Genomic DNA, 22,586 nt, shown 5'->3' with positions numbered 1-22,586 from the left:
GGTGCAAGCCAGAGCAGCGGTTGCTACTGGTAGCCCCATCTGTCTGTCTGTCTGGATCGCATTCGCCCTAGCGGTAGTGGCGGCGGTTCCTTCTGTACTCTGTCTGGGAGTGTAGGCCAGAGCTGCGGTTGCTACTGGTTACTCCTTCGCTTGCTGTAGGCTCGGTGAGGTAACCGGTTAGCAAGCGTTCGCGTTCTCTATTCATTTTCGTGTTACATTGGTTAGTTAGGGTTGGCGTGTTTTGTCTCTGTTGCGCTTTTCGTGCGGAGACCGCGCCATTAGCGTGCTTTGTCGCTGTTGCGCTTTTCGCGCAGCGACCGCGCTTAGCGAGTGCATTTGTTATTTTCCTTGGCGTTCTGATCATTGTCATTTGTTGTGTCCTTCTTGCTACACTTGTGCTCTGTCTTTGTTCGGTCTTGTGTCACTGTTGGCAATCGCCACTCTTGCGATTGGGTTCCCACTTGGTTTCCGCTGTTGTGCGTTTACCGTCACCGGGTGGCGACTAGATTGGTGGACACACATACATTCTGTCGCTGTGCTCACTCTCTCTCTCTGACGGCTATCTTGCCCTGCATTGTTGCAATTCGTACAATTCCCATCTGGCATCTGTGGCAGTGCAGAGGGGTTGTTCCTCTGCACTCCACAGCTCCATCTGCCGGTGGGAATTTCCCTCTACAAGTGCATTACACCAAAGCTGGGTTCTGCCATTTTATACGCTTGTGGAGGACTTCCGCAGTGTCAGCGCACATTTTGTGTGCTGACACGGAGATAATTCCACAATCGTTACACAGATATGATAGATTTTGGATAGCCCATCTCCTCATGGGGATTCTCATTATTTTCTTTATTCTTTATGAGAAACACTCCCTGGAAAGTATATATAAAATATGCCAGCCAATTTCTCAAATCGACCTCACATTTTGACAGTTGGTCTGAGCAAGTGCCATTCAATAAGTGCTTTTGAAAACAAAGAAAACCCTGAGAATCCCCCATGGGGAGGTAGACCAGTCCAGTGGCGGACTAATGGGGTGGCGATTGGAGCTGGCCACTCCGTGTGACACCATGGCGGGGGGTGCAGCAGCAGCCCGGAAGCTGAGTATTGTGAAAGGAAGCCTTGCTGTTAACTCACTTGCTCCACTGCTGGAGTCCAGCGATATCCAACCTCCTGTCACTGCTGAGATAATGGCACAGCTTGAATTTGCTATTAATATTTTGCAGTCTACAGTAACAGTTACTGTTAGGTGAAGGTGGGCTGTGGACAGAGTCTAAGGCATAGGTGGGGGAGTACTTCAATCAGCAACACCTTATACTCTGCCCACCTTCACATAACACTGCCTAGCATGAACCTAACCCCATACCTACACCACCTAACATCTCCCTCCATACCTACACCTAACCCTAACCTCCACCTATGCCTAACATAGTAACAACCGCACCACCACATATGCCTAACACTTACCTCCCTATACCTAGACCTAACACTACCCTTCCTCACATATGCCTAACAATAACACCCTTCCCACATGTACCTAACACCCCCCACCACCACCACCATCAAACACACACACACACATGCCTAACCAGAGCAGTTTCCAGTCTACACCCATTTCCCGTCAGTACGACAAACTCACTTGGTGGAGGGGGGCATTTAATACCCAGTACTGGATGTGAAATGCCAGACTTTTACTGCTTATTGTAAACGACAGCAACATAGTATAAAAGTAATTTATAGCTCATTTTGGTCTGGGACAAAGTTGTCCTTTAAGTAAATCTGCCACAGCCGGATCTCGGACAGCTAGTCAAAATGGGGACAGTGCAGCATCAATAGATTTGTAATCCTCAGCGCTGTATGTTAAAACACCCCTCCAGTTGCAGCCTGCAGTCACCCAGTGCTCAATATATAAGATGTGGCCACCACCATGGTACAAACCACAACACAGGCTTAGTATTCCTTGCAACAGGGGGTTAGCACATTTTATTTAAAACATATTGCCCATATGATAAAAACAACTTACATTTGAGGGTCAATGCATACTGGACCCTTCTTGCGTAGAATCGCATATAAGGTATATGCACAGATAATCACTCCAGTGCACCTTATTAGTCAAACTTTTCGGTAGTGTCATAGATATATGTGGCCCGTTTCTCCTTCCCGACTAGGTTTTGGCGGTATGCCGTCATCAGATCCCCTGAAGATGGCATACCGCCGAAACCAGTGCAGCATTGGCTCTGGAGGTCTGGTCCATAGCAGATGCATTTCTCAAACAGACTTTAATGGGAAATGCACCCGCTTGTAAGGAAATATTGTGCAGGTCTGGACTTTTACTTTTTTTTTTTTTTAGATTGGACACCCTGCAACGGACCTCTTGTAAACTGATGTGTCTGAAAAGTTCCCACTAAAAACATAGGATCCTTTGACAGTGTCCACTCTTCGGCACTTGTGTAAAAAAAGCCCAACACTGAGGAATGTTTTATTAAATGCATTATATACTTCAATGAATTAAGGGGAGATATGGTATTCACTGCGTGCATCTCTACAAGATGCATCTCATATTACAAACATATGACCTTGACGCATAATATCTGGCTGCATTTTATCAACAGTGTACACTTCTACTTATACCTGTTTTTGGAGGTTCAGTAAGACCTCTGTGGCACAATCCCCTATTTCCCTAGCATTAACCTAGCACCTTATTCCTTCCCTGCCCATCAGCCGATTTAGTTAACATTCCATGTGACACCCCTATCAGCTGGCCAGCATTTACGGTGGCCAAACATCATTCAATTTCTGGTACATCAGGTAAATGATCAATCTTCCACATATTGACTATTTAAACCTTCAAAAACTTTGCACAGCTCTGCACTGTTGGATTTCAGACAACATTTCAGAAGAAATCTTGTCTGATATTGTTTTGTCCTCTGCAGCTCCTAGCATTTTACTGCGCGATGCAGTACACATCGAGCAAAACCTTGATTGCTTTGGTGGGATTGATTGTTGAGAGAACCGGCATTTATGGCCTACATCCAATCAATATTTGAATCGTAATAGCCAACTACATTTTCAAAACATTTTACTAGATTTTTTTTTCATCAATCAAAAGGTTTATTTAGTATAAAAAAAACATTACAAGGTAAGTACATCTGATAATATGTGCAGGGAAATGAACGTATGTAGGTCAAGTTGCGGAGATCAGGGTAAATTGACAGTACAACATTTTACTAGATTTAACATTTATATTGAATCTAATGGCTAATCTGTTGAAGAAATCTAAGAGCTTATGGGTACCGGTATAAAGTGGTCCTAAATGCTTGAAAATCTATGCGCTAAGTTGAGCTAGGGTGAATTTCAAATTTGGCTAGCCACTTTTAAGGCCGTCCTAATGATGTTCCTGGTACAGGATCTATGTTTTTCCAACTTTGTCTGTTTTGGAAATCTAGAAAGTTAAAGGAGAGCTCTACCTGTTAGCTGTACATGCATGCCTGTCACATTCTCGACTTGGGTGTGGTTGCAGCTATTTGCAGACATCTTGTGGGAAACGTGGGACAGAGGGAAGAGCAGGTGTCATGTACTTGGATGTAGAAAGTTTAAATGTAGGATGGTTGTGGTTGGAGAAGAAAAACTCTGAGTTGTTCAGTTGAGGTGGGTGTAGATGTGTGGATTGAAGTAGCCAGTGGTGGAGCGAAGCTTGGCTGAGAGGAGATTAAAGGGGTCAACCACTGAAATATTGAAGTCACTAGAGATTAAATTGCGCATTAATGATATAATCTTTATTGTACAATTGGGCAGCATGGTGGCATAGTGGCTAGCACTCTCTCCTAACAGCACTGGGTCCCCTGCCTGAATCCCAGCCAGGGGACTATCTGCATGGAGTTTGTATGTTCTCCCTGTGTCTGCATGGATTTCCTCTGGGCTCACTGGTTTCCTCCCACATCCCAAAAACATATATATAAGTTAATTGGCATCTCCCTAAATTGGCCCTAGACTACGATACATAAACTACATCAGGGGGGCCCACACTTCTTACAGCTCGGGAGCTGCTGAAAATTCTCCACGAGATCTACCGTCATTTCAAATGCTAAACTTTGCTTAACTTATTAAAGAGGAATAGAGATGGCTCGAACCTCTGATTTTCGGTTCGCGAACCTCGAACGCGAACTTCCGCAAAAGTTCGGTCCGCGCAAACTTTCAACCGCAATAGACTTCAATGGGGATGCGAACTTTGAAAACTAGAAACATTTATGCTGGCCACAAAAGTGATGGAAAAGATGTTTCAAGGGGTCTAACATCTACATTTTTGCATGGAGGAGTGGGATACACGCCAAAAGTCCCGAGGGAAAAATCTGGATTTGATGCAAAGCAGCGTTTTAAGGGCAGAAATCAGATTGCATGCTTAATTGGAGGCCTAAAGTGCTTTAAAACATCAATCAGGGAGTGCAATTCACACTGACAGACCAAACTCACTGTGTAACGCACCGCACACAGCTGTTTGTGTAGTGGCGGCCATGCTGGACTTATGTGCACCATGGCGAGAGTGCAGGCCATGGCGCTTTTCAAGCCCATATGGTCGCCGGGCTGAAGTAGCTCAATGACAGAACAACAGTGACTGTCCAGCTGATTGAATTTGGTCTATTATCTTGGGTGTGCCCCCCCCCTCCGAGACACTCATATAGCCGTCGGTCATTGCTTCATTGTGATATGCAAGCCCCTTCACCGTGGCAAGGTAACGATCACGAAGTGGAATTGACACATGTACATGCCTTTTGTTTTGTGGTTGCAGCTGCAGTGTAGCCAGAAAAATTAGGCAGGCATGTACACGCACCAGAAAAATTATTATAGCGGCCACTGCTAGCAGCGTCCTTAAAAATTCAGGAATCCGCCTGGAGTCCTGGACCCTGTTGGTGTTGGCGGAGAAGGCAGTCAAGCGGCCTGCAGTCAGAGATGCTGTGTGTGGAGCGACTTAGTCTTGGGGCAGGCAGTCACACGGTGTGCAGGCAGAGATGCTGTGTGTGGGGGCTGACTTAGTCTTCGGGCGGGTAGTAGCCCTCCGGGATCCATGCCTCACTCATTTTGATAAAGGTGAGGTACTGAACACTTTTGTGACTTAGGCGACTTCTCTTCCCAGTGACAATGCCTCCAGCTGCGCTTAAGGTCCTTTCTGACAGGACACTTGAGGCAGGGCAAGACAGAAGTTGGATGGCAAATTGGGACAGTTTTGGCCACAGGTCAAGCCTGCGCACCCAGTGCTCTAAGGTTTCATCGCTGCTCACAGTTTCTACATCCACAGTTAAGGCCAGGTAGTTGGCTACCTGTCGGTCCAGGCGTTTGTGGAGGGTGGATCCGGAAGGGCTAAGGCGAAGCGTTGGACTAAAGAATGTCCGCATGTCTGACATCACCATGAGATCGCTAGAGCGTCCTGTCCTTGCCTGCGTGGACATGGGAGGAGGAGGATTTCTGGCAGTGACACCTTTATTCCGTTGTGCTGTGACATCACCGTTAAACACCCTGTAAAGCATAGTTGCCAGCTTGTTCTGCAAGTGCTGCATCCTTTCTGCCTTCTGGTGATTTGGAAACATCTCCGCCACTTTGTGCCTATGCCTAAGGTCTAGTAGCGTGGCCACCCAGTACAGCTCATTCCCCTTGAGTTTTTTTATACGGAAGTCCCTCAACAGGCTGGACAGCATGAAAGACGCCATCTGCACAAATTTGGATCTAGACGTACTATCCATCTCCTCTTGCTATTCCTCAGTGATGTCAGGTAAGTTCTCCTCCTCCCCCCAGCCATGAACAATACCACGGGAATGTTGAACAGCACAAGCCCCCTGCGACGCCTGCTGCGGTTGTTCTTCTGCCGCCTCCTCCTCCTCCAAAAAAAACACCTTACTCATCATCTGAATCTGACTCCTCTTCCCCACACGACTCTTCCTCCTCCTCCTCCCCTCTGTGCTGCCGCAGGTGTTGAGGAAACAGCTTGTTCTGATGAGAATTGATCCCACAACTCCTCCTCCTGTTCCTGTTTACGCTTGTCCATAGTTTGATCCACCACTCTCCAGGAAGAAAGCATACGGGATCAAGTCGCTGATGGCGCCTTCACTGCGACTTACAAGGCCACATGAGCCTGCAGGCATTTCGCATGAGTGTCCAGTTCTTCAGCCAGCACATCCCCATCTCCCCAGAGTGTGTCCTACTACTGTAGAGATACTGGGTGACGGCTTTCTCCTGTTGTAGAAGGCGGTTGAACATCAGCAGGGTCGAATTCCAGCGATTCGGGCTATCGCAAATCAAGCGTCTCACCGGCAAGTTGTTTCTCTGCTGAATGTCCACAAAGCGTGCCATGGCCGTGTAAGACCGCCTGAAATGCCCACAAAACTTCCTGGCCTGCTCCAGGACGTCCGTTAAGCCTGGGTACTTTGACACAAATATTTGAATGACTAGATTCAGCACATGTGCCATGCAGGGTACATGTGTCAGCTTTCCCAAATTCAAAGCGGAAAGGAGATTGCTGCCGTTGTCACACACCACGTTGCCGATCTCCAGCTGGTGCAGGGTCAGCCACTGATCCACCTGTTTGTTAAGAGCAGCCAGGAGAGCTGCTCCAGTGTGACTCTCCGCTTTGAGGCAAGACATGTCTAAGATGGCGTGACACCGTCGTACCTGGCATGCAGCATAGGCCCTGGGGAGCTGGGGCTGTGTAGCTGGAGAGGAGATCGCAGCACCAGTAGAGTTGAACTGCCACTCAGCCAAGGAGGAGGACGACAGCAAAGAGGATGTAGCAGGAGGAGAGGAGGTGGCAGGAGGCTTGCCTGCAAGCCGTGGAGGTGTCACAAGTTGGTCCGCTGCACAGCCACGTACTTCCTGTTTGCCAGCGATCACCAGGATGACCCAATGGGCTGTGTAAGTAATGTACCTGCCCTGAACGTGCTTGGCAGACCAGGCATCCGTGGTCAGATGGACCCTTGACCCAACGCTGTGTTCCAAAGATGACACCACTTGCCTCTCAACCAGGGCCGGTTTAAGCAACAATGGGGCCCCAGGGCAAAATAAACCTGGGGGGCCCCCCAACAGATACCCCGGAACAAAATCGTCATTAAGGGACCTTTTTTGCAGCTGGTATAGTCAGGGTGTGAAGCCCCAATCGGTCGGAGCTCCACATTCTGGCTATCCCAGCCTGCATGGGGGACAAAGGGTTAGAAAGTTTCAGGAGGGAGGACCCCACATAATTAAAAAAAAAAAATTCTTACACTCTAAACATAAAAAAAAAATAATAATTGGGAAAATAGGAAAAAATGCCAGGGATCTTCATACAGCCATATTGCGGCTGTATAGCGATCCCTGGCCAAAGCGCTGCGGCTGCGGAGGAGTTTCCACCCCCTGAAAACCCCGTCAGGAAATGTATTGCTCTTTCTTTTGATACATGTAAGATTACTCTACCGTTAGGTTTGCTACTAAAAGTGACATTTACCGCATTTAAAAGTATACTTTTTTCCTTCAAAACTTTAAAATCGATTTTCTCAAAAACTATAAGGTCTTTTTGAAAAATTGTTTTTTCCTCCTATTCCCAATGATCTCCTTAACATATCTTGCAAATGTAGGGTTTCTAGCATTTAAGGTGGATTTGCTATCAACCGTTAAAGTCGGCGGGTTTTTAAATGTTTATTTTTTTTCCTTTGAAACTTTAAAATCGATTTTCTCAAAAACTATAAGGTCTTTTTGAAAAAAAAATGTTCCTCTTGTAGCCACTGGGGGCCCCTACAAGCTCTGGGGCCCTGAGGCAATTGCCTCCTTTGCCTCTATGGTAGCGCCGGCCCTGCTCTCAACTTCATGGTACAGTTTGGGTATTACCTTTTTAGAGAAATAATTGTGGCCTGGTATCTTCCACTGCGGTGTCCCAATGGCCACAAATTTACGGAAGGCCTCAGAGTCCACCAGCTGGTATGGTAACAGCTGGCAAGCTAACAGTTCCGCCAAGCCAGCTGTCAGACGCCGGGCAAGGGGGTGACTGGCAGAAATTGGCTTCTTCCGCTCAAAGATTGCCCTCACGGACACCTGGCTGCTGCTGTGGGCAGAGGAGCAGGAACCGCTCAAGGTGAGAGGCGGAGTGAAGGAGGGTGGCTGTGATTGTGAAGGTGCAAGGGAGAAAGGGGCGAAAATGATGCATAGAGATGGCCCGAACCTCCGATTTTCGGTTCGCGAACCTCCCACGAAAGTTCGGTTCCTGCAAACTTTCGCGAACCACAATAGACTTCAATGGGTAGGTGAACTTGGAAAACTAGAAAAATGTATGCTGTCCACAAAAGTGATGGAAAAGATGTTTCAAGGGGTCTAACACCTGGAGGGGAGGCATGGCGGAGTGGGATATACGCCAAAAGTCCCGGGGATAAATCTGGATTTGATGCAAAGCAGCGTTTTAAGGGCCGAAATCACATTGAACGCTAAATTGCAGGCCTAAAGTGCTTTAAAACATCTTGCATGTTTATACATCAATCAGGGAGTGTATTTAAAGTACTGCTTCACACTGACACACCGAACTCACTGTGTAACGCGCCGCAAACAGCTGTTTGCGTAGTGACGGCTGTGCTGGACTGGTGCAGGCCGTGGCGGTTTTCAAGCCCATATGGTCACCGGGCTGAGGTAACTGAATGACAGAACAGTGACTGTCCAGCTGATCAAATTTGGTCTATCCTCAATGAAGCAACAACCTTATTATCTTGGGTGTGCCCCCCCCCCCCCAGACACTCCTATAGCTGGCGGTCATTGCTTTATTGTGATACGCAAGCCCCTGCATTGTGGCAAGGTAATGATCACAAAGGGGAATTGACACATGTACATGCCGTTTGTTTTGTTGTTGCAGCTGCAGTGTAGCCAGAAAAATTAGGCAGGCATGTACACGCACCAGAAAAAATATTATAGCGACCACTGCTAGCAGCGTCCTTACAAATTCAGGAATCTGCCTGGAGTCGTGGACCCTGTTGGTATTGGCGGAGAAGGCAGTCAAGCGGCCTGCAGTCATAGATGCTGTGTGGGGAGCGACTTAGTCTTGGGGCAGGCTGTCACACAGCGTGCAGGCAGAGATGCTGTGTGTGGGGACTGACTTAGTCTTCTGGCAGGCCTGACCGTGCTTTGCAGACCACGTGGTGAGATGGTACCTTGACCCAACGCTGTGTGCAAGAGATGACACCACTTGCCTTTCAACATCACGGTACAGTTATCTGAACTTAGTGCACCTTAAGTAGCTTTGTGCACACTAAAAGATGCACAAAGCTACATCGAGCACTGCACAATAACATCGCACCCACTATACTGTACATGATGCAACCTTAAGGTCGCATAGGATGCGACCTAAACGGCGCATCAATGCACCGTTATCGTCGTAACCTATGCAACCTTATGGTCGCATCATATACAGTATAGTGGATGCGACGTTATCGTCACACCGCGCGCAAAGATCGACGCATTACGCTGTGCGCAGTGCAGTGTGTGATGTAGCTTTGTGCATCTTTTAGTGTGCACAAAGCTACTTAAGGGGCACTAAGTTCAGATAAGGCACACTAACCTCAGATAAGGCACACTAACCTCAGATAAGGCAAACTAACCTCAGATAAGGCAAACTAACCTCAGATAAGGTTAGCGCTGTAGTTTGTGCCCACTAAGTGATAAGGCACACTAACCGGCTTAGTGCCGGTTAGTGAATCAAGGTCCTTGTCTCATAGGAACCCACGTGGCATCCATATCATCATAATCATCCTCCCCAGCTTTGCTTGCCTCAGACACCTCATAAACTGCACCAACAGCAGGTACTTCATCATCCTCCTCCTCACACCTTACGTCCATAGTGTTGCCTAACTCAGACACATGAGGTGGTGTAACTTGCTTAGCTCCTTCATCTTGTTGTAACAGTAGTGGCTGTGAATCAGTTAATTCCCCACCAAATAACTTCTGCGAAGTGTCAAATGCAGCGGGTGTGGTGTTTGTAGTAGTGCTGGTGGCTGCAGACGATGAGGTGTTCTGTGTTAAATAGTCACCCACGTCCTGACAATCTTGGGAGTTGATGGGACTTCTGAGCACTGTACTTTGGTCCAGGACCGCACAAAATCACATCGGTATGACCTCGAACAGACCTGCCGGGTGGCCTTCCTCTGGGTCTGCCTCTACCTGTTTTGTCCATATTGGGGGGGATTAAGTGAAAGGTATGCACTGACTTGACTAATACAATGTGCAATCACACAGGTGCAGTGAAAGTTATGCAGTGACTGGTATTACAATACAATGTGCAGCTGTCACACAGGTGCAGTTAACAGGTATGCATGGAGTGGTATATTACACAGCTTGCGGTCACACAGGTACTATGACCAATGATGCAATGACTGGTATTACAAATGTGCAGCTGTCACACACACACACACACACACACACACACACACACACACACACACACACACACACGTACCATGAACAGGTACAGTGACTGGTGGTATTAAATATCACACTGTGTGTGCTCATGTAGGTAGGTGAGTGCACTGAACAACAGGTAGGTATATGCCGTGATGGGTATTACATATGTGCAGCTGTCACACACACACACACAGGTACCGTGAACAGGTACAGTGACTGGTGGTATTAAATATCACACTGCGTGCGCTCACGTAGGTAGGTGGGTGCACTGAACAACAGGTAGGTATATGCAGTGATGGGTATTACAAATGTGCAGCTGTCACACACACACACACACACACATAGGTATCGTGAACAGGTACAGTGACTGGTGGTATTAAATATCACACTGCGTGCGCTTAAGTAGGTAGGTGGGTGCACTGAACAACAGGTAGGTCTATGCAGAGAGAGAGGATACGGGGATAGAGGTTTACAGAGGGCATTTAACAGAGCATGGCGAAGCAAAAGAGAAAACTTGCTCCGACCACGGACAGTGACTACTAGGAGAGACACTGGGTCTCTGCGTTTTTTGACTAGATATTGTGCGCAGCATCCTGCACTTAGGGGAATTTTGAATCGACACTGGTATTTATTACAAAATGACCCAGTGGTTGGACCAGTGGTACCACCTAGACCTGACCTTACCTTCCGTAGAGCAAGATCTCTGCGGGATGGATTAGTAAGGAGTCATTTTAGTGGTGTGTCGCCCCCAAAAGACACTGTGTTACAACGGGGACTTACACGTGTGGTGGATGCGATTTTTGTCAATTTATTCAAGTGGGAAAGGCCTTTACCTTGTCTTGCGGCAGGAGAGTTACACTGTCCCATTTCGGTAATTGCAAGACAACCCTGGTCGTCTATGTTTTGTTATGCCAGTGCGGCGCTTTCTATGTTGGCAAAACAAAGCGACCCCTTAGGGAACGGATGTCAGAACACATTAAGAGTATAGAGAAGAGGGAACTGGGCACTCCTGTCGCTAGACACTTTTCCCTTGAACATGACAGCAGCACCAGGGGGGCCAAATTTATGGTTTTGGACCGCATCTATCCCACGATAAGGGGGGGAAACTTGGATAGACTTCTCCTCCGCTGTGAGTCACGGTGGATCTACAATCTGCAAGCCTGTGAAACACCGGGCCTCAATGAGCAGACGACTTACGCCCATTTCCTGCCTGTGTAGGGGTCGCCGTTGGGCGTCCTGCTGCTTCTGCGGCTGGGGTGGTGCGCCGGCCTGTTTCCCCGGTGCGTCCCTGGCAATTTTTCCTGGTCTCAAAGCCCGCACTATTAGCAATGTTTGTTTTAGGGGAGAGGGTTTTTTTTCTCCTCCCTGTGTTCCTTGGGGCGTTATTACCCACGAGGTCACAATATTACATTGTGTTAACGGGCAAGTTTTTTCTGTAGTCAATTTTTGAAATATATGGATTCTTGTACTGGTTAATACACCGTTATCCCATGTGCGCAGTTGTGGAGTGGAGGTTTGGTACATGTGCCTGACTGGTCTGCGATGGTGGAGACGGGGCAGGGATTGGGGGCGTGGAGGCGCCTGACGGCGGGGTTTTGGTTCGCCCTATAGGGCAAGTGCGCTGGTGTGGATTGCTTGCGGTGCACATGGTCTAGCACTGCTGTCGTATGGCATTTACCTGCGTTCTCGGGCATCTCTCAGCTCTCCCCCCTCCCTATGCTCTCGTTTCTTGCCGCCCTCCCAGTCTCCGTCATGGTGCATGGCCCCGCCCCCCGGCTCTGCGCACATGGGTTCTGTGTTGTGGTTACAGGATGGGTGGAGTTATGCATGCGCATGATTGGTCGCATGTTTGCAGAAATAGAGGAAGTTGTAGGCAATGATGACCACGCCCCTTGAGGAAGCCGGAAGCCGGCGAAACGTCGGGGAAGTCATCCGCCTCTGCATGGGACGCCACGCCGCCCCGACCCCCGCTCTGACACTGTGGTGAGGCTGTTACCATCCAGCCTCCTCCGGTCACCCAGCTCCACATCTTGAACGGCCCTGGTGCTGATGCCAGCTGTCAACCGCTCCCACATGCAGCACTTCAAAGGTGGATTACCAACAAGCCCGCAGTGATTCTCCCTCCTGCAGCCCATGAGCTCTTCTCGTGAGTAGGGTGAGACACACACTGAAGCCCTGCGAGGAATTGGTGAGATCTATGCTTACTGTATTGGCTTTAATGTTGGGGAGACCTGAGATGGCACCTATGGACACATCTGCTTCATGAATCTATTTGGCTGACTCACATCCTGCTTGCTGTGCTATTGCTTGGATGAACTGTGTCCTACAGGTCACGTTGCACATCCTGTTTGCTGTGCTATTGCTTGGATGAACTGTGCTTTATATGTCACGTTGCAACAATAACATCAAAGCTTGTGTGTATAGCGCTGGATGGTGTCCAAATCAAGCTTTCCCGCTTTGGCCGTATCCTCCTGTTGCTGTAGGGGGACATCATGTACTTTGCACATCCTGTATAGCTTTTGTTGCTTACATAATCTCAGAAGCTGCTGTTAGCATTAGATGCCGGCGGGTGTATGTTGGTGTGACGTGGGTGTCTGAGTGGGTGAGTTGTGGCGGGGTGGCCATCCCATGTGATTTTTATTATTTTTTATCAGTTTTTGTGGACCTAATAAAGGAATTGATATTTTCATGAATTTGGTATTTATGTCGGATTATTGGGGGTGTATGTCCTACCGTTTGAATTGTTTTCACTGCCAAGCTTGAATAGTAGGTCTATGCAGTGGTGGGTATTACAAATGTGCAGCTGTCACACACACACACACACACACACACACACACACACACACACACACACACACACACACACACACACGTACTGTGAACGGGTACAGTGACTGGTGGTATTAAATATCACACTGCATGCGCTCACGTAGGTAGGTGGGTGCACTGAACAACAGGTAGGTATATGCAGTGATGGGTATTACAAATGTGCAGCTGTCACACACACACACACACACACACACACACACACACACACACACACAGGTACCATGTACAGGTACAGTGGCTGGTGGTATTAAATATCACACTGCGTGCGCTCATGTAGGTAGGTGGGTGCACTGAACAACAGGTAGGTATATGCAGTGATGGGTATTACAAATGTGCAGCTGTCTCACACACACACACAGGTACCATGAACAGGTGCAGTGACACTGCGTGCGCTCACGTAGGTAGGTGGGTGCACTGAACAACAGGTAGGTATATGCAGTGATGGGTATTACAAATGTGCAGCTGTCTCACACACACACTCACACACACACACACACACACACACACAGGTACCGTGAACAGGTACAGTGACTGGTGGTATTAAATATCACACTGCGGGCGCACACGTAGGTAGGTGGGTGCACTGAACAACAGGTAGGTATATGAAGTGATGAGTATTACAAATGTGCAGCTGTCTCACACACACACACACACACACACAGGTACCGTGAACAGGTGCAGTGACACTGCGTGCGGTCACGTAGGTGGGTGGGTGGACTGAACAACAGGTAGGTATATGCAGTGATGGGTATTACAAATGTGCAGCTGTCACACACACACACACATAGGTATCGTTAACAGGTACAGTGACTGGTGGTATTAAATATCACACTGCATGCGCTCACGTAGGTAGGTGGGTGCACTGAACAACAGGTAGGTATATGCAGTGATGGGTATTACAAATGTGCAGCTGTCACACACACACACACACACACACACACACACACACACACGTACCATGTACAGGTACAGTGGCTGGTGGTATTAAATATCACACTGCGTGCGCTCATGTAGGTAGGTGGGTGCACTGAACAACAGGTAGGTATATGCAGTGATGGGTATTACAAATGTGCAGCTGTCTCACACACACACACACATACACACACACACAGGTACCATGAACAGGTGCAGTGACACTGCGTGCGCTCACGTAGGTAGGTGGGTGCACTGAACAACAGGTAGGTATATGCAGTGATGGGTATTACAAATGTGCAGTTGTCTCACACACACACACACACACACACACACAGGTACCGTGAACAGGTACAGTGACTGGTGGTATTAAATATCACACTGCGGGCGCACACGTAGGTAGGTGGGTGCACTGAACAACAGGTAGGTATATGAAGTGATGGGTATTACAAATGTGCAGCTGTCTCACACACACACACACACAGGTACCGTGAACAGGTGCAGTGACACTGCGTGCGGTCACGTAGGTGGGTGGGTGGACTGAACAACAGGTAGGTATATGCAGTGATGGGTATTACAAATGTGCAGCTGTCTTTCACACACACACACACACAGGTACCGTGAACAGGTACAGTGACTGGTGGTATTAAATATCACACTGCGGGCGCACACATAGGTAGGTGGGTGGACTGAACAACAGGTAGGTATATGCAGTGATGGGTATTACAAATGTGCAGCTGTCTTTCACACACACACACAGGTACCGTGAACAGGTACAGTGACTGGTGGTATTAAATATCACACTGCGGGCGCACACATAGGTAGGTGGGTGGACTGAACAACAGGTAGGTATATGCAGTGATGGGTATTACAAATGTGCAGCTGTCACACACACAGGTCACTGAATGTGCTGGGCCTGGCAGTGGCACAGTAGGAATTACCAAGCGGCCAAGGTCCAGCAGCTAAGACTGACTAACAGGGCTGTATATGCAACACAAGTGTCTGTGGGACACACACAAAAAAAAATAGATCACAAGAACAACATTAGCTCTCAAAAGAGCTGTTGAGGATGAGGGGTGCTTTTTAACAATAAGTATCAGCAAGAAAGAGCAACCTAACAAGACTAACTGTAGCCTAACTAAGCTTTCCCTAATGTCTCTGCAGCACCTCTCCCTTCTCTAATTACTGCAGCCACACGAGTGAGTGAAATGGCTGATGCTGCCTGCTTTTTATAAGGGGGGGGGGGGGGGGGCTCCAGGAGGGAGTGTAGCCTGATTGGCTACCTGTGCCTGTTGACTGTGATGTATAGAGTCAAAGTTGACCCTAATGATGTAGTATAGGGGGCGGGGCAAACCGCCATAAAGTTCGTGTTCGAACCACCGAAGTTCGCATAAATAAGTTTGCGGTCGAACCATTCGGGCCATCTCTAAAGAGGAACTCCAGTGAAAATAATGTAATGAAAAAAGTGCTTAATTTTTACAACAATTATTTATAAATGATCAGTGTTGTAAAATCTTTCCTCTCCCTGGTTTGCATTCTGACATTTATCACATGGTGACATTTTTACTGCAGGCAGGTGATGTCTGTGGAAGGACATGCTGCTTTTTTTGGCAGTTGGAAACAGCTGTTATTTCCCACAATGCAAAAAGGCTCCCACAGTGTGATGTCAGCACCCTGGGGCTGACATTACACTGTGGGAGGGGCTTTACCTCAATATCAGCCATGCAGAGCCCCTTAATGATCCGTTTGAGTAAAGGAATACATTCCTCCTGGGAAAGGGGGTATCAGCTACTGATTGGGATGAAAATCAAACCTTGGTTACGGTTTCTTTTTAAACTCTTGCATAGCCACCGACTCATTCTCTCTCTCCCCTCCTCTCCCCCCCCCCCCCCCCAACCACACACATTTTCATGCAGACTTGAATTCTGCAGTTGAAGAGTCATCCTCCCCATCCCAGCATAGTTAAACAGTCATAGAGTCCTTCTTCCCCTCCTTTCTTCCCCCCACACACATGTGGATTAGTAGTCAGACCCCCACACATGCAGGCTAGCAGACTTCTGTCCCCTCACGAAAAAAAACACTTGGCCCCCACATTGTGTAAGGACACAGTGCCCACCTATAAAGAAAATGCCAGATACTCACCTGCAGCCTGCTCTTGTCTCCTCTCTTCACCTCCCTCAGGCACTTCTGTTTGGACAGGCACTGGCATGTCAAAATGTCTAACATGGGACTCAACAGTCTACTGATGGTTTGGTGTAATGTTTTAGACCTGCATTAAGATCTGGTCTAACATTCAGTAATTACACAATTTACAAAGGCAAACAAGGAGTAACCACGCCCACTTTTTCTGACAGAGATTAGACTAGGTGATTTATTGTTGGTAAAATAATTCTGTGAGGTATTTTAGATGTGAGGATGTAACCTTTTGAATTAATTATGCAGGAGTTTAATTGTATGCAGAGGAGAGCTCATCAAAGGAAAAGGATGTCAGTCATAGCTACTCATTTTTTGAATTGCATCTTTTGATCATTTCCCCTGCTTTACCGACCTAATTACCGAAAGTTTTAGACCAGGTCTAAAAACAAGTCATAAGGTTCATACACACGCTCTATTTGCAGGAACGACAGGTCCGTCAGACCCTCCCGCTGGACGGACGTTCCAGCGACTGTACACACGATCTACTGTCGCTGGAACGCCTGCCCAGCAGGAGGGTCTGACGGACCCGTCGTTCCTGCAAATAAAGCGCGTGTACGAACCTTAAAACATTTGGTAATAGTGAATTCCCCTTTGATGCAACTGACCAAACCATCAGTAGACTAAAAACCATCTGGAGACTCGTCAAATCTGCTTAGTGAATTGAAACCATAGCAGAGTCTTATCTAATGCAAGCAGAACACAGGAGGCAGCACCGTGCACTATACTATGGACTTTTTCTCTTCCTCATTCCCTGAAGGCATGAATATGGTCACCATAGCTGGGGGGGGCAACTTGGGGGGCCCCTGAAGTCTCTGGGGTCCTGAGGCCCTTTGCCTCTATGGAAGTGCCAGCCCTGGCTGTAAGCCATCAATCTGCCACTGCTCCTGAGGCAATATCATGTCCAAGCAATACTTCTGATCGATTTTTGGTCAAAACAGATAGAAATGTGATCAATCAGATATTTTAAGGAAGCCGATTCCCATCAAATTGAATCCGAGTAATCAAATCTGCAGGGAATAAAACAGAATTTTCATGGTAGGTATGGACCCTTTTAGAGGAAGTGAGTCATTGAACAGAAGGTACAGGAGCCAAATGGCAACGCTATCTAACAATTGACTGGGCCAGGGAGTTGATAGATAGCAGCAATTATTTAGAGAAGGCAGTGAAAAAGATGGCTAGTATGAAGAGAAGATGAGATTTGGGAGGGGTACTCAGTAAGTACAGTGAGAGAAAAGCAGGATCACCATACAAATGCATCAGTATATCATAGTCTATATATTTTGAAAAATGCATTGTTATTATTACAGCAAAGTCCCCAGTATCTGGCGCGGATCGCCTGATGCTGGATAAATGTGTTTGCCAGTTGCCTGAGCAACCAACCAGAAAAAGCACAATTCTCGGGTGCCCAACCATGCCCAGATGCTGGAAAGCCGCTAGGAGCTACAGGAAAGATAGAAGACAGTCTTGGAGGCTCAGTGAGTATTTTATGTCGACCCCCCCCCCCCCCCTTCAAAAAAAGAACTCCCAAAAAACCCACAAAAAAGTCCCCGTTATCCCCTCAGGCTTGATGGTTAGTTGAGACTACTGGTTGACTGATTTCCAGATTAGGGGGACTTTGCTATATTACTATTTCTATTCTATGGAAACAGCGCTCAACAACCCACATATTAATACACAAGATTCCACATTTAAAAAGTCCACAACACCCTCAATAGGTGTGATCCACAGGTATCCAGTTAATAGTCCAAGCAATAATTCTTTATATACAGTTCATAGCAGTAATGATATATTCTCACCGGAACAATAGGCCAACCACTAACGATTAGCAATCACGTTTTTGGACCATGCCAGCACACGAACTCCTCCACTGATATAGGACTCCTCAGACGTGTGTATACATGTCATATGAAAGAGAGACACAGCAATAGTGTGATACCGTTTACAGAGCATACACTATCCAGCACCACCAGTGCTCCCACTCCACTCACGGGTCACCCTAAAGTGCCTCCACCAGCTATGCACTCAAGCCTCTCACCAGATAATATGGCCGACCCTTCACAGACCAGCAGCTCTAGCTTGTTGTGATGACTTTCTCTTGTGTCAGCAAAGTAATGATCTAGGGCTCAAACAGGTGTACCATAGCGTAATTCCATTTAATAAAATATATTAAAAAGAGCAAGTGCACTTACAAACATCCAGTTAAAATGCGCATATAAAACAATCCTCGAGGTGATCCAGCGTCTGACCGGCTCCTACAGCGCCGCCCGACTAGTTTCGTCACTTGGACTCATCAGGAGCTTAGCTAATAGGAGCCTGCAGACGCTTTTAAACAGTTTGCACATCACATGACCATATGATTCAGTGAGCACCATTCGCTGAGCTCTTTAGCTCGTTTCTAACCTCACTGTCTATTGGCTCTACTTTGTGTGTTATCAGGGACTACATTACCCATCATTCCCTAGGATCAGATCTATCCCAGGCTCTCCAATTGGGTGGTTAGGGTCACAAGCCCCTCAGGGCTCCACCCCTCCAAATTCCGCCCTAAAATCCGGATTTCTGTAACTCCTATCAGACGGACTACAAATGGCAGCATGTTGAACGGATTTCCGCATTCAAAAACGGAATTCCGCATAATAATTAAAAAAAAAATAAATTATTTTTTTTTTATCTTTTTTTCATTTATTTTTTTTTTCTCTTTTCCTCTTTCCTTACCCTTCTTTTCCCTTCCCCTTCCTTCCACTTCCTTCCTTGATCTTACGATCCGGAATTCCGCATCATAAGCGGGCAAAAACCTCAACAGACTAAAATCATGGGTCCACGGTCATACTTCCAAAAAAGGTTACACCAGCTACCCCAAAGAAGGGTAAGGAAAGAGGAAAAGAGAAAAAAAAAAAAAAAATACATTTTTTTTTTTTTTTTTTTTTATGCGGAAATCCGTTTTTGAATGCGGAAATCCGTTCAACATGCTGCCATTTGTAGTCCGTCTGATAGGAGTTACAGAAATCCGGATTTTAGGGCGGAATTTGGAGGGGTGGAGCCCTGAGGGGCTTGTGACCCTAACCACCCAATTGGAGAGCCTGGGATAGATCTGATCCTAGGGAATGATGGGTAATGTAGTCCCTGATAACACACAAAGTAGAGCCAATAGACAGTGAGGTTAGAAACGAGCTAAAGAGCTCAGCGAATGGTGCTCACTGAATCATATGGTCATGTGATGTGAAAACTGTTTAAAAGCGTCTGCAGGCTCCTATTAGCTAAGCTCCTGATGAGTCCAAGTGACGAAACTAGTCGGGCGGCGCTGTAGGAGCCGGTCAGACGCTGGATCACCTCGAGGATTGTTTTATATGCGCATTTTAACTGGATGTTTGTAAGTGCACTTGCTCTTTTTAATATATTTTATTAAATGGAATTACGCTATGGTACACCTGTTTGAGCCCTAGATCATTACTTTGCTGACACAAGAGAAAGTCATCACAACAAGCTAGAGCTGCTGGTCTGTGAAGGGTCGGCCATATTATCTGGTGAGAGGCTTGAGTGCATAGCTGGTGGAGGCACTTTAGGGTGACCCGTGAGTGGAGTGGGAGCACTGGTGGTGCTGGATAGTGTATGCTCTGTAACGGTATCACACTATTGCTGTGTCTCCTCTTTATATGTAAACACACGTCTGAGGAGTCCTATATCAGTGGAGGAGTTCGCTTGCTGGCATGGTCCAAAAACGTGATTGCTAATCGTTAGTGGTTGGCCTATTGTTCCGGTGAGAATATATCATTACTGCTATGAACTGTATATGAAGAATTATTGCTTGGACTATTAACTGGATACCTGTGGATCACACCTATTGAGGGTGTTGTGGACTTTTTAAATGTGGAATCTTGTGTATTAATATGTGGGTTGTTGAGCGCTGTTTCCATAGAATAGAAATTTTGTACGTAGTGTGACACACACAATTGAAAAATAGCGATCCGACCAGACAGAGATTTATTAAGATTTATCAATATTTAGAATATCTATTGAGGAGCGCACTGATCAAATATAGAATTTTTATATTACTATTGACTGTCCATTTAGAGGGAAAAATAACATATCATAACAGATAGACACAGATGAAATGGGCTTCTGTCCTAACATGCTCAAGCATTTGTATTGCGCAACTCTGCTTTTCCCCTAAAATTCCAGCTAGTCATCAGAAAGCAAGAGGCCCAGGCTTCATTTCATTCATGTTACCCACTTCAAAGAAATATGTTATAAAGGTTCAGTCTCATACGCCTACATTGTAAGCAAGCTGGGAAATTATGTAACTTTCCACAGAAATTAAGATGCCAAATTACATGGCTTGTTTTAGAAATGGTATAATGTTATTGTAAAAGATTAATGGCTTCATTTCCATTTTGATTTATTATAATGATTTTGATTTATAACATGTAGAGTATTTTTACTAAAGGATTATTGTCCCAAAAAGCTGTGCATGGTGATCATCACTCCAAAACACAATCATGTGCATCAGGTTACTCATTCATACATTCCTAGACACCTGAATGGCTGCCTTAAAGGGGTTCTGTGGAGTCCTTCAATAAACATAAACAGACACTTACCTGCGGCTTCTGTCAGCCATCTGTCCTGCGCCGTCCTCCTCCGATCGCTCATTCCCCGCTGCCAGCACAGATCAATTATTCGTCTAACAAGACGAATAATGCGCGCTCCTGCTCACGGCTCCGGCAGCTTACTGTGCAGGCGCATTACGAGGTCTTCTTGCAGTAAGCTCCCGGAGACGCAAGCTGGAGTGCGCATGCGCACGGCCACGCAGACGCGTGACACTTAGTAATTAGACCGGGACCAGAGGTGGGGAAGGAGTGATCAGAGGAGGACGGTGCGGGACATTACAGCTACAGGGGACTGATAGAAGCCCCAGGCAAGTGTCTGTCTATGACAATTATCCTTTAGTAAAAATACTCTACATGTTATAAATAAAAATCATTATAATAAATCAAAATGGAAATAAAGCCATTCATCTTTTACAATAACAATATTATACCATTTCTAAAACAAGCCATATCATTTGGCATCTTAATTCCTGTGAAAAGTTACATAATTTTCCAGCTTTTCAGAGGACATCACTACTTTTCATTGCACACTTTGGTAAGGCCAACATGTTTGCATCTGCCACTGTTTGTGTGGCATTGACAGGTTGTGGTGCAAGATGCCATACTCAGGTCAGTAACATCCAGGCAAATGGCGACCACCTGCCCGATGCTCTTTGCAGTAACCTTATGGGTGAGGTAAACGTTTTTTTTTATTTGTGCTCCACCCATACATCCTTCTGGTAATGGTTTTGTAACCATGACAGAGAGAATAGCCAAGTCCCCAGACTTGGTAACTGACAACTAGCACACATTGAGCCATATCCTATTACCTTTTCTACCAAGCTGTCTCCAATTAGATATTTTCAAACCTTATTAATAAAATACTTTTAAAGCTCCCATTAAACAAGAAATTGCTCAAAATAAGTTGGATATTACCCTTTTCCAATATTTTAGTACTTTTTCAATTGCAAACTGCTGAAAAGTTATTTTTTAAAAAAGAGGAAAATATTAATCCTTGGAGAAAACTCAGGAGTATAGCTAATATGATACGGCCCATTGTTCTCTGTAGAGTTACTATCTAGATGCAGCAACAAGAGAAATCAAGACCTTAACTGAAAATTAAAGTAAAAATAAACATGCACACGGCATACATACTTTCCACATAGTCTACTCATCAATCTCCTACTCCTCTCCTACGTCCTGTTTGTCCACTGTGATCGATGGAATTCTCCATTTTTTCATTTTCTGGGTCAGCACACTGTTAAACTGTAATATCGCCTACTTGAACCACAGGGAAGCATGGACATTACATTGCTCAGTTGTCCTTTCAGCTATAACTGATAGGAACAGATATATTTCAGTTCTGACAAAATCTTGTCAGAACTGGAAGGAACCATTGTAAGAAGAAAATGTTGAGCTTCTGAGAGGAACTGACAGCAAGGTAAGTATGTAATATGCATTTGCAGGGACATCATGTGTTTATTTTAAATAATTTTACTTAGTTCAGGTTCACTTTAAATCTGCACTACACTCCTGTACAGTTTTAGAAAACATTATGTACTCCTTCACACTTTTACTTCTAAGTGACTTAAGCCTTACGCACACAATAGAACTTGCCACCTTATGACACTATATACAGTATATACTGTAAATAATATATATATATATATATATTTTAT

This window comes from Hyperolius riggenbachi, chromosome 2 (genome assembly GCF_040937935.1).
Source record: "Hyperolius riggenbachi isolate aHypRig1 chromosome 2, aHypRig1.pri, whole genome shotgun sequence".
In the NCBI taxonomy this organism is placed as follows: domain Eukaryota; kingdom Metazoa; phylum Chordata; class Amphibia; order Anura; family Hyperoliidae; genus Hyperolius; species Hyperolius riggenbachi.
This window is presented reverse-complemented; position numbering follows the sequence as displayed.